This window comes from Priapulus caudatus, unplaced genomic scaffold, assembly GCF_000485595.1.
Source record: "Priapulus caudatus unplaced genomic scaffold, Priapulus_caudatus-5.0.1 Scaffold1680, whole genome shotgun sequence".
In the NCBI taxonomy this organism is placed as follows: Eukaryota; Metazoa; Priapulida; class Priapulimorpha; order Priapulimorphida; family Priapulidae; genus Priapulus; species Priapulus caudatus.
In genome coordinates, this window is record NW_014578741.1 from 30789 (window position 1) to 42124 (window position 11336).

Here is an 11336-nt window from a genome sequence, read left to right on the forward strand (position 1 = left end):
GCACTGTACAGCAATATCCACCACGCAATGCCCATCATATAAGGCATTGTATATCATAACTATGACAAATATAAAAAGTAAAAGGTAACAACTTTATTCTGACATCCTCCCATTAGGGTGAAACCATCGATTCCGGAAAAATGGACACATGAAAACTGGTCACAATAAAAAGTAGTCAAAAGAAAACGAAGTCAGTCATCATTATAAAATGGTTTTACTATTCCAATAAGTCAAACGCGATCACATTATAGGTCATTATAACAAAACAATAGGCGCGTTCACACACAAGAAAAAACCGCGCTGCTCAGCCCGCTAATAGCGGAGATAATAGTGAGCTAATTGGTCGTTGTTCACGCCAGGCGAATATCTCGCTATCGGCCGCGGTGGCAAATATGCACGCCGCGGTGCAAATAATGCGATGCTGAATTCCAAATTAGCCCCAGGTCGGAAGTGCGTTCTTAGGAGGTCGCGCCTATTTGGCAGCGCGATATTTAGTGAGCTAATTGCGTTCACACTTTGTAATAAGCTCAGTTTTTCGAGCGAGCCCTACAAAACCGATTTTGCAGCCCCTAATTCGCGCCAGTGTGAACGCACCTAATATAAGATTATATATATCTATACATCTATATATATATAGGCCTACATAAACATGAAGAGCGAAGACAGGATGACGGTGCTGGGGCGTGAGTAAGAAGTAGCTTGACTGCGGAAGCAGAGTGACCGCGAGTCGTGCACTGGTCGTCGAGAGCCAGGTTGACGGCAAGATGCGAGCTAGATGGGAAAGAGAAGGGAATGCGAAGTGGAATCAGCAGCAATGAGTAGTGCGGACGGTTAGCTGGAGAAAAGAGGATGCCGGAGACAGGAGGATTGCAAATCTCCACATGTTAAATTGTGACTACGTCACGCAGTTTCTTATGGTGTCTATTTGTAAATATTTTTTCTGCGCAATTTTTACCATGAAAAGTAAGTACAACGGCGATTCAATGTATTCTCAATTCTTACTAACTAGAATTGTTATCCGTCAACTAGCTAAGAATCCAAAAACCTGGCATTTGATATATTATCACGGGACATTAAATGCTTGTTATGGGCTACTGTAGTGAGTCACGAAGTGTTGTTTCCAGCATCGAACGCGAATAGAGAAAATACGAAGTATAATGCAGCAATTTAACCATAAAAAGTGATATCATTATAGAATCATAACAGAATCACTTACATTTTGTGAAAAAGTGGACATAATATTTTTACTTTTACTATTTACGGTGACGTAATCACTTTAATCCCTACCTAATTCTCACCCATCACCACCCTCCTTCGCATTCATCATCGTCCCCTTATTCTCTGTCCCTGTTTCGCATAATCTTTCTCAATATCTCTGCTCTTATTCCTATTTGCTTCCTTCCTTAGTCGCTTTACCATACCCCTACCTTGCCATGTTCTTCAATCAATTCTTTTCCTTTAAGTTATTTTGCTTTACCCTTCTTAATCATCCCCATTCTCTCGTCGTTCTCTTTCCCCATCGCTCTTTCTCTTTCCCTCACTTCCTCCCTCCTCCTTTTTCTGTGTTGTTCTCTCTCGCGCGCGCGCCCCATTCTCTCGCTCCCCCCTTCTCTTCTAATTTGCTCCCTAGCAGTTTTTATTTTTATTATCTTTCATTGTTTTATCATTTAACTTTCTCTCTCTCTCTCTCTCCTCTCTCTCTTTCTCTCGCTCTCTCTTTCTCTCTTCTTTTGTGCCTCAATCTTATATTCCTCTGATGTTCCAGTATACATTCTTTCTTATTTTCTTTATCACTTATATCAGCCTCACTGTTCCCTTCTAAGTACTTCTTTTCTACCAAGTTTTCGCGAACCCAATTTTTTGGTAAAAATTTTTCCGGCGAAATAATTGTCTGTAATTTATCGGCAGTTCTCGTTGCGTAACTGCGCGAGTATTTTACACGAGCGGGTAGCTGGCCTGCGTCGCAATGCCACATTGGTTAGCTTTATTCCTTGACATGTAGATATATCCATTGTTACCCCATGTCGATGCCCAACTGTAAAATAAGAAAAAATTATAAACCATAGAATTTACTATTTACTGCAGAAACAATATACAATACGTTTGCGATATATTGTCAACACTTTTTAATATTTCTCATTCTTCATCATTTTCTTCGCATTTTTCCTTCTTTCTGTGTCTTGATTACTCGATTATTATGCTAATCTAGAACGTTTGCTGTGATAACCTTGAACGGACAAAACACGGTGCCACGCGCGCGGTGGCCGCGCACATTGGCAACAAAATAATGCAGCAACTGGGAAGTCGCAAAATGCTCAAGGCTCCCTTACATCTTCAGAAAATAAAACAAACACAACGTCTAGGTTTACGTCTCTTGTAGTCTTTTACCACAGCATCACACAGCACGTACGCACGTCACCCACACACCCTCGTCGGGGCAGCACTACATCAACACACACATACACACCACCACACACACCAGCCACACACGCGACGCGCGCTGCGCCCACACACACAACACACACCGATACACACACAAGACAGCACATACCCACATCGCACACGGCACACCACGCACAGGCACCACACACACACACACACATCGACACACACACACACACACACACACACACACACATACACAACACACCCAGCACGCACCACACCACCAACACACACAGCCCACTCATACCACACGCACCCCACCCACGCACACCACACATCACACCCCCCACCCACACACACACACACGCACAGCCAACACCACATAGCACACACACACACACACACACCACACACACACACCGCGACACACACACGCACCAGCACGCAACACCCAACAGCACACAGCACACACACATACACACACATGCACCACACACACGCACGCACGCACGCACAACACACACTACAGCGTCCACCACGCGGCCACGCAACGCATCTGCACAGCACTGATGGCGTGCACACACACATCATACACAACTACACGCCACGCACTGAAACGCGATGCGACGTTCGACATCGACCACAGCCACACCCGCGCGCAGCACACACATACCACACATACCAGACACACGCACGTACGCTACGCACGCATCGCAGGCCACGCACGTCCACGCACAACACACAATATATATATATATATATATAGTTCATACTATATATACCTGTTCTTGATGATCCAGTAATCGCTTCCATGCATAGATCCATAGCCGACTGCTAGAACACCATGGTCAAGTTCTGTTGTACTGCATAGTGGTTCATTGTATACTCCCGATTCATAGAACTACGGAAATAAACAATTATTCCTCATTTTCTCTCATACAAGAATCAGCTGATAAACTAAATTACTTAATGTACTCGGAATCACAGGAGCTTTTAGAAACCAAAGCACGATATATTGACAAATTATAGACAATAATACCAGAGCCAGCGCATACGTCTGAGCGTAAAAAAACTCCTACTGCAGAATGGACACACCTGGAAGGAGGATTTACTGGCGTCAATAGACACTGATACGGGTCCCACGGTTGCTACTGCGACTGAAGAGCGTCTCATTGAAGGAGAATATCGACAAAGCCGCTGACTGTAGCACCAATGCACGAAGTCTTATACACGCAGTCACCCTCCTGCAGAGAAAAACACAAGACACCCGAATATATTATGGGAAAACAGAGATACGTCCACCAGAGGCCCTGTGGTCTGCCTCTAATGGTAATATTACTAATCTGGCCTCTACGAGAAATATTACTAATATGTCTAGATGGTCTAACCGCACACTGACTCATTAACTAAATTGAGTTATGTAATGTTAAATATAATTGTTTCATTAAAATAGTGTGAACTGAACGTTAAAGTAAATATGAGGAAGTAGTAACGGTGCATTTTTATTACATCGAATGCGGCTAAGTATATGTGCCATACTAACCATGGCCGTGTAAGGATAGCACTCTCTGTGTCAATGCCCCCATTTTCCCTTGATGTATTGGAAGGCATGGTCCTTCAGACCCCCCTTACAGCCCTTGTTGCCTGCATGACGACGATAAATCAACAACCTCTGTATAGATATTAGCAGGAGTGAATAACTATAGATTATTATATAATATTATATAATATTATTATATAATTATTAATTATTAATTATAATAATATAATTATAATAATATATATAATAATTATCATTAATTAATTATTAATATTATATAGTAATAGATTATTACATAATCTATTATTATTCACTCCTGATATTATACACTTACTACTATTAAATGTCCCCAAAATTACGAGCAGATTCATTTCTCGTAATAGCCTTAGCTATGCATTTAATTGAAAGGATATCATCAAGTCTGACTAGAAGCTTTCCATTCAGGAATATTTATCTAACGATTCGCCATTAATAGATATTTGTCTCTCGTGATCTCCGTGTTAATTCACAGGCAAAACTATAGCGACCCATTGCGTACAAATACTTGCCAGTTTTTCTTGGCCCTATATAATGATTTATACAAACGAAAGATGAAAGAAAATAGCTCCATTATCTCTTCATATGTTACAAAACTCACATGTTATATATATATATATATATATTATATACTATATATATATATATATATATATAATATATGTTGATGTGTGTGTGTGTGTGTGTGTGTGTGGTGGTGTGTTGTGAGTGTGTGTGTGTGTGTCGTTGCAGCTGGTGTGTGAGGCTGCTGGCCCCCCTTGTGTGTGTGTTGTGTGTCACACGCGTAGGCCTACATTATTAACAGTAGTTCAATACCCGTATTGGCCAGAGCAGTCAACTAGGTTCTGTTCACTGAGGGAGACCAGCTCTCCAGTAGCTCGGTAGTGCTGTCCTTCTAGCGAGCCAGTCGTTGAAAAAGCCCAGCATGAACCACACTGACCCTGCACATTTGTAAGAAATACGTGGTCATTAGTATGCATTATTAATAAATTTAATTGATTAATTAATTAATTGATATATTATTTAAAACAATTCAGTATGAGGGTTAATTTGTGTGTGGGTGTGTGTGTGTGTGTGTGTGTGTGGCTGGGGTACACGCGAGCGCGTATGCGTTTCTGTACGCACGAGAGAATGTGGATGTGTATGACAAGCCCATGAAATTATTGCAATTGAAATTCTAGATCCCGGTTGAAAACCATTCAAAAGACTCAATCAAAAGCACCACGGACCACATTCAAAAGAAAATCCTCACAATGTATTCCAATTGATTTTGACAATTATGTGCAGACAGCCCTCACTTCCCTTACTCTCTCATCGCACGTCCGTTAAAATATAGCTGGGTTCGCATAAGATTTAAACCGTTGACCCCTTCATGTATAATATAATAATAATGTACATATAACATAATAATATGATATGTACATATAACATAATAATATGATATGTACATATAACATAATAATATGATATGTACATATAACATAATAATAACATAATGTACTAACCTGGTCCTTCACACCGGTGACGTAGCCCTTCTTGCTCCAGTCAACAGCGTCCGGCAGCTGGACATTGGCCGGCTCGAGGAAGGAGGAGGTGGGAAGGAGAGAGCGGTATTTCGTGAGAGCGATGCGGCGCTTGTAGCCGTTCATGTAGTGTGCGAATTCGGTTTCTGTCTGCAAGGGTATAGGTGCGGGTCATACTATAACGACTTTCCTGGTTAATAATTATTAGGCGCGCGTGTAAGACCTTATACCTAGTCCCTACCCTGTTTATACCCACAGCCCGTGTAAGTGCTTACCCAGTCCCCAAACCTGCCTACACAGAGCTTGTGTAGATGCTTACCCAGTCCCCAAACCTGCCTACACAGAGCTTGTGTAGATGCTTACCCAGTCCCCAAACCTGCCTACACTGAGCTTGTGTGAGTGCTTACCCAGTCCCCAAACCTGCCTACACTGAGCTTGTGTGAGTGCTTACCCAGTCCCCAAACCTGCCTACACTGAGCTTGAATATATATATATAACATAAATGTGCCATTCAAACAGAGACTTGTTCGAAGTAACGCGTTAGTTTACAACATGGTCGTATTCGTGGAGCTGAGCGAAAACTAGTGGCATCTGCGCAAGCGCAATCTACCGATTGGCAGCCTGTGCGGCAATCCCGAGATTGCGCTGCGCATTATTACAGCTTATCAATAAACGAAGTAATCGATACGCTCACGCAACTTTGCCATTTTTACGCTTAAAAGAAAGTGTTCTAGACTGATCTAAATTTGTTACTTACAAGCAACCTAACATCAACTTTTACAATTTCACAGAGAGTCAGAAATGATCAGAAAGACCCAAACATGCACGCTTACAACTCCTGTAAAAAAGGGCCTGCGCAATCTTATAAAAAATCTAGAACCCCAACCCACGCTGATAAATCGGCCAGCAAACCCTGTAAATCGGACGATTGTGCGTAACATCTATATATGTGTATATATAATATCTATGATGTCCCCATAGCTATTGGGTGATGGTCTATGGGTCTGACGGCAATGCGCACACTGTACTGCAACGTAGAAAAATGTGCATCACTTGTGTTTCGCCGCTATCAAAAATATGTGCATGTTAGTAATAGAATTTGAGAGTCATATAAACGAGGTCGATAATCATTTTAAGTTAGATATATTGTTAATTTAACGCAATACGTTATAGCTGTGGTTTGTGAGCCTATTTGCGATGAACTGACAAACTCTATTCTCTATGAAATAAAATATATAGTCTACCAACTGTTATCTTTCAGCTCTTTTTTCGTTAATCTATTCAATCTGTATATATTACAACTCATATAAAATTTCAGTCGTGTGCAGATACTAGCATACTCTAGTTCTAGTTTATTCGCGTATAGTAGTAGGGTATAATTAGTCACGGTCCACTGGTGATATGTAACACGACGAAAATAGCACAACCAGTTACGAAGCACAACTGCATTGAAAAGTCAAACCAGAGCGTAACACACACACACACACACACACACACACACACACACACACACACACCTGTCTCTTATCCTGGCGATTAGACAATCCAACATTACCCAAAATTGCTCGTACCCTTACTATACTAATACAATATCTCTTTCACTGAACACCAATACACTCATATACAAAAATACAGTTTGAACAAAATCCTCCATCTCACCTCTGGTAGGCAGTAAATTGAAGTGTGGAAGGCTCGATGAAGACGAACAAGAACGCAGTTACGCCTGGTCTTAATGTATGAGATCTTTTATTGATCGAGCCTCCCACAATTCAATTTACTGCCTACCAGAGGTGAGATGGAGGACAAGAAGATGAAACGACGGACCGGTAAGACAAGGTTCACAAGGCAGAAACGGGTCTTGGAGAATCTACTGCTACAGGAGGGACCTCTGGAGGAACTAATTGATGAGCTAAAGAAACTGGAGTTGGCCTTTGGGGTGCTGCAGGAACGTCATGATGAATACTGTGAGATGATTGATGATATGGAAGCCTATGAAAAAGAGGAAGACTACATACAAAGTTGTATCGATGAGTTAGCTGCTGTTAAAGCTAAGGTCAGATCGTCATCGAAGGGCTTTCACCAATACCAAATACCATCAGATCCGTTACCTGAACAGCTCAACCAGATGCCACTGCCATTAACAGGTTCAGTTTCTCCAAAGGCTGAACTGAACGATACGTATAACAGGAACTGTAGTCCTACAAAACTAAGCCCAAGGGTCGAGAAACCGAAGGTACCGGTATTCACAGGAGACGTTCGAGAATATCATACATTCAAGGACGACTTCAAACATATGATCGACCCTCACTATGAAGATAGAGATGCAGTCTCCATCCTTCGTGGGAGCTTATCCGGCAAGCCTCTCGAGCTGTTGAAGGGAATCGGGACCGATTATGTTGCATGCTGGGAATATCTTGACATGTACTATGGTGATCCCAGACTCATTTCAGACGCTGTGACACAGGATCTGGTCAAATTCCGGCAACTGCAGAATGGAGAAGATGGCCGCTTTTGTGAACTAGCCCATCTTGTCAGACGTTGCTACAATATTCTGTCACAAGTTGGAAAGGCGGCAGATATGAACAACAATCATATGCTGGCCATAATAGAGAAGAAGCTGACCCTCGATGACAGAAAGGTGTATGCTCGCAGTCTGCAACAGAAAGATGAGGAAGCCTCGCTAGAAGGTCTTCTTAACTTCTTCAAGGATGAAATGAAAACCCGGATGAGGGCCACTGCAGAAATCAGGAGCAGTTCAACTGCTCAAAAGAGCAAGGTCAATCTGACTCAACGACAAGACACCAGCAATGCACCTCAACAGCGGCAGAGATGGAAAAAGTGTTGGGTATGCGAGTCAGATGATCATTGGCCAGACCAATGTGTACGCTTCAAAGAGCTATTGGTGGAGGATAGGTACAAGCTATCGAAAGAAAAACAGGTTTGCTTCAGTTGTCTGAAACGGGCGGGCAAATCTCGGGGGATTAGCTCAAATGGGAGAGCGCTCGCTTAGCATGCGAGAGGTAGCGGGATCGATACCCGCATCCTCCATAAGTTTTCCTGTACGTAGTAATACAATATCGTAACGTATCTTTAATTTAGATGGTTAGAGTTAACTTCTAAATTTAACTTTGACCCTTAGAGACATGTAGCAGCGCAACACATATAACGGGGGATTAGCTCAAATGGGAGAGCGCTCGCTTAGCATGCGAGAGGTAGCGGGATCGATACCCGCATCCTCCATAGTTTTCTTCCTCATTGTCTACTGATGGAATGTTATCATATAAATCTAGGTCTATCCTCCATAGTTTTCCTAGAAGTTGTAACACAATCTCTATCATATTATCCTTTAGTATAAACTTATAGATAACTTCAAAGCATAGCTTTAAACCTTACGGAAGTTTTAAAAATTGGAATTTAACGGGGGATTAGCTCAAATGGTTTAGATATCGCTTTACATGCTCTCGCATGCTTCTCGCATGTAAAGCGATCTCTAAACCATTTGAGATAATCCAACGCGCACACGCACACGCGCACATACGCACGCACACGCACACGCGCACACGCCCACACACGCACGAACACACGCACGCATACATGCATCTTCCATTGTTTTCCTGGCAGAGATATTCATGTGTGTATACGGTAGAGGTAGCAGGATCAACAGCGGCATCCTCGACAATTTTCCCAGCAGAAATAACTCGCCAGACCACTTATAACAGTTAAACATAAACTCTTATCTGAATATAATATATCCTAATATAATCAGGAGTAAGATAATAGAGGAGGAGTATGGCACTCCAAAACACGTGAAATTCAACATTTGCTTGCCTAATTTTACCGATGATATATTACGTGCAACTCGATAAAAATTACATCTAAATTAGCGTTGGGCATCCACCGCACACTCAAACTTTACTTTGTTTCCATACCTCTTCTCTTTATGGAGATATAGCTTTGAACGTCACACATGCATGGTTCATAGCGTTTGACTATGGTGGTGGTTCAGGTTGCCTCCACGTTCAAACAGTGGCTAGCCTGTGAGGAATGGTCTTGTCTAATGACAAGAATGCCACCTGTTGACGGCAGGAGTAAGATAATATAGGATATTATATAATATAGGATAATATAGTATATGTGTGTATATATATAGTGTGTATATATGTGTGTATATATATATATATACGTGTATATATACAGGATAATATATATAGTGTGTATGATATAATATAGGATATAATATAGGATCCTGTACGAGGAGAACCCGTTTTGTCTTTTAAACATGAAACGCCTTATTTCATCGTCTTCCAGCATTGTAGCCGCCATGTTGCTAAGAACAACACTGTTCCTATCATTCCTCGTGCTCGCACTGTCCGCCTCCATCCCCACGGGGGAGTTGGACGAAGACTGGACGCTGTGGAAGCAGACCCATGGCAAGAGCTACGGGTCAGAAGACAGCGATGAAGAGGCGGTGCGCAGGATCGTGTGGGAAGCCAACCTTCACAAGATCATGAAACACAACCTTGAGCACAGTCTGGGCAAGCACACGCACAGGCTGGGCATGAACAGGTTCGGAGACTGGGTGAGCACTCACACATAATGATTATAAACAGTATTGGGGACTGGGTAAGCACACGCACAGGCTGGGCATGAACAGGTCCGGGGACTGGGTAAGCACTCACACATACCCAGCATTGGTAGGAAGACGTTTCCTCGCTTCACATCGTGGAAAAACGCACAAAGTAAGTCGTTTTCATATAACTTGATAATTTTGTTATTGACCGATCGACCCACGATGATTGGTCGGTTTCTACGAGGCTCCTGATTGGTCGGCTGATACGAGGCTCCTGATTGGTCGGTTACTACAAAGCTCCTGATTGGCCAGTTGTTAGGAGGCACCTGATTGGTTGGCTGCTACGAGGCTCCTGATTGGTCGCCTGCTAGGTGGGCCCTGATTGGTCGGCTGCTACGAGGCTCCTGATTGGCCAGCTGCTAGGAGGCCCCTGATTGGTCGGCTGCTACGAGGCTCCTGATTGGTCGGCTGCTACGAGGCTCCTGATTGGTCGGCTGCTATGAGGCTCCTGATTGGTCGGTTTCTACGAGGCTCCTGATTGGTCGGCTGTTACGAGGCTCCGGATTGATCTGTTTCTACGAGGCCCCTGATTGGTCGGTTGCTACGAGGCTCCTGATTGGTCGGCTGCTAGGAGGCTCCTGATTGGTCGGCTGCTAGGAGGCTCCTGATTGGTCGGCTGCTAGGAGGCTCCTGATTGGTCGGCTGCTACAAGACCCCTGATTGGTCGGTTTCTACGAGGCTCCTGATTGGTCGGCTGCTACGAGGCTCCTGATTGGTCGGTTTCTACGAGGCTCCTGATTGGTCGGCTGCTACGAGGCTCCTGATTGGTCGGCTGCTACGAGGCTCCTGATTGGTCGGTTTCTACACGGCCCTGATTGGCGGCTGCTACGAGGCTCCTGATTGGTCGGCTGCTACGAGGCTCATGATTGGTCAGCTGTTATGAGGCTCCTGATTGGTTGCCTGCTAGGAGGGCCCTGATTGGTCGGCTGCTACAAGGCTCCTGATTGGCCGGCTGCTAGGAGGCCCCTGATTGGTCGGCTGCTACGAGGCTCCTGATTGGTCGGCTGCTACGAGGCTTCTGATTGGTTGGCTGCTACGAGGCTCCTGATTGGTCGGCTGCTACGAGGCTCCTGATTGGTCGGCTGCTACGAGGCCCCTGATTGGTCGGTTTCTACAAGGCTCCTGATTGGTCGACTGCTACGAGGCTCCTGATTGGTCGGCTGCTACGAGGCTCCTGATTGGTCGGCTGCTACGAGGCTCCTGATTGGTCGGCTGCTACGAG

The 11336-nt window shown here is 43.8% G+C and overlaps 2 non-coding genes and 1 pseudogene across 2 annotated transcripts; 2 read left to right on the plus strand and 1 right to left on the minus strand.

Annotated features, from left to right (window-relative positions):
- Nucleotides 1–1677: 1677 nt before the first annotated feature.
- LOC106817322 lies at nucleotides 1678–5620 on the minus strand (annotated as a pseudogene).
- Nucleotides 5621–8459: 2839 nt separating this feature from the next.
- Trnaa-agc lies at nucleotides 8460–8532 on the plus strand. Its single transcript has one exon. It is a non-coding gene; the product is annotated as a tRNA-Ala (tRNA).
- Nucleotides 8533–8651: 119 nt separating this feature from the next.
- Nucleotides 8652–8724, plus strand: Trnaa-agc. The gene has a single exon. It is a non-coding gene; the product is annotated as a tRNA-Ala (tRNA).
- Nucleotides 8725–11336: the final 2612 nt, after the last annotated feature.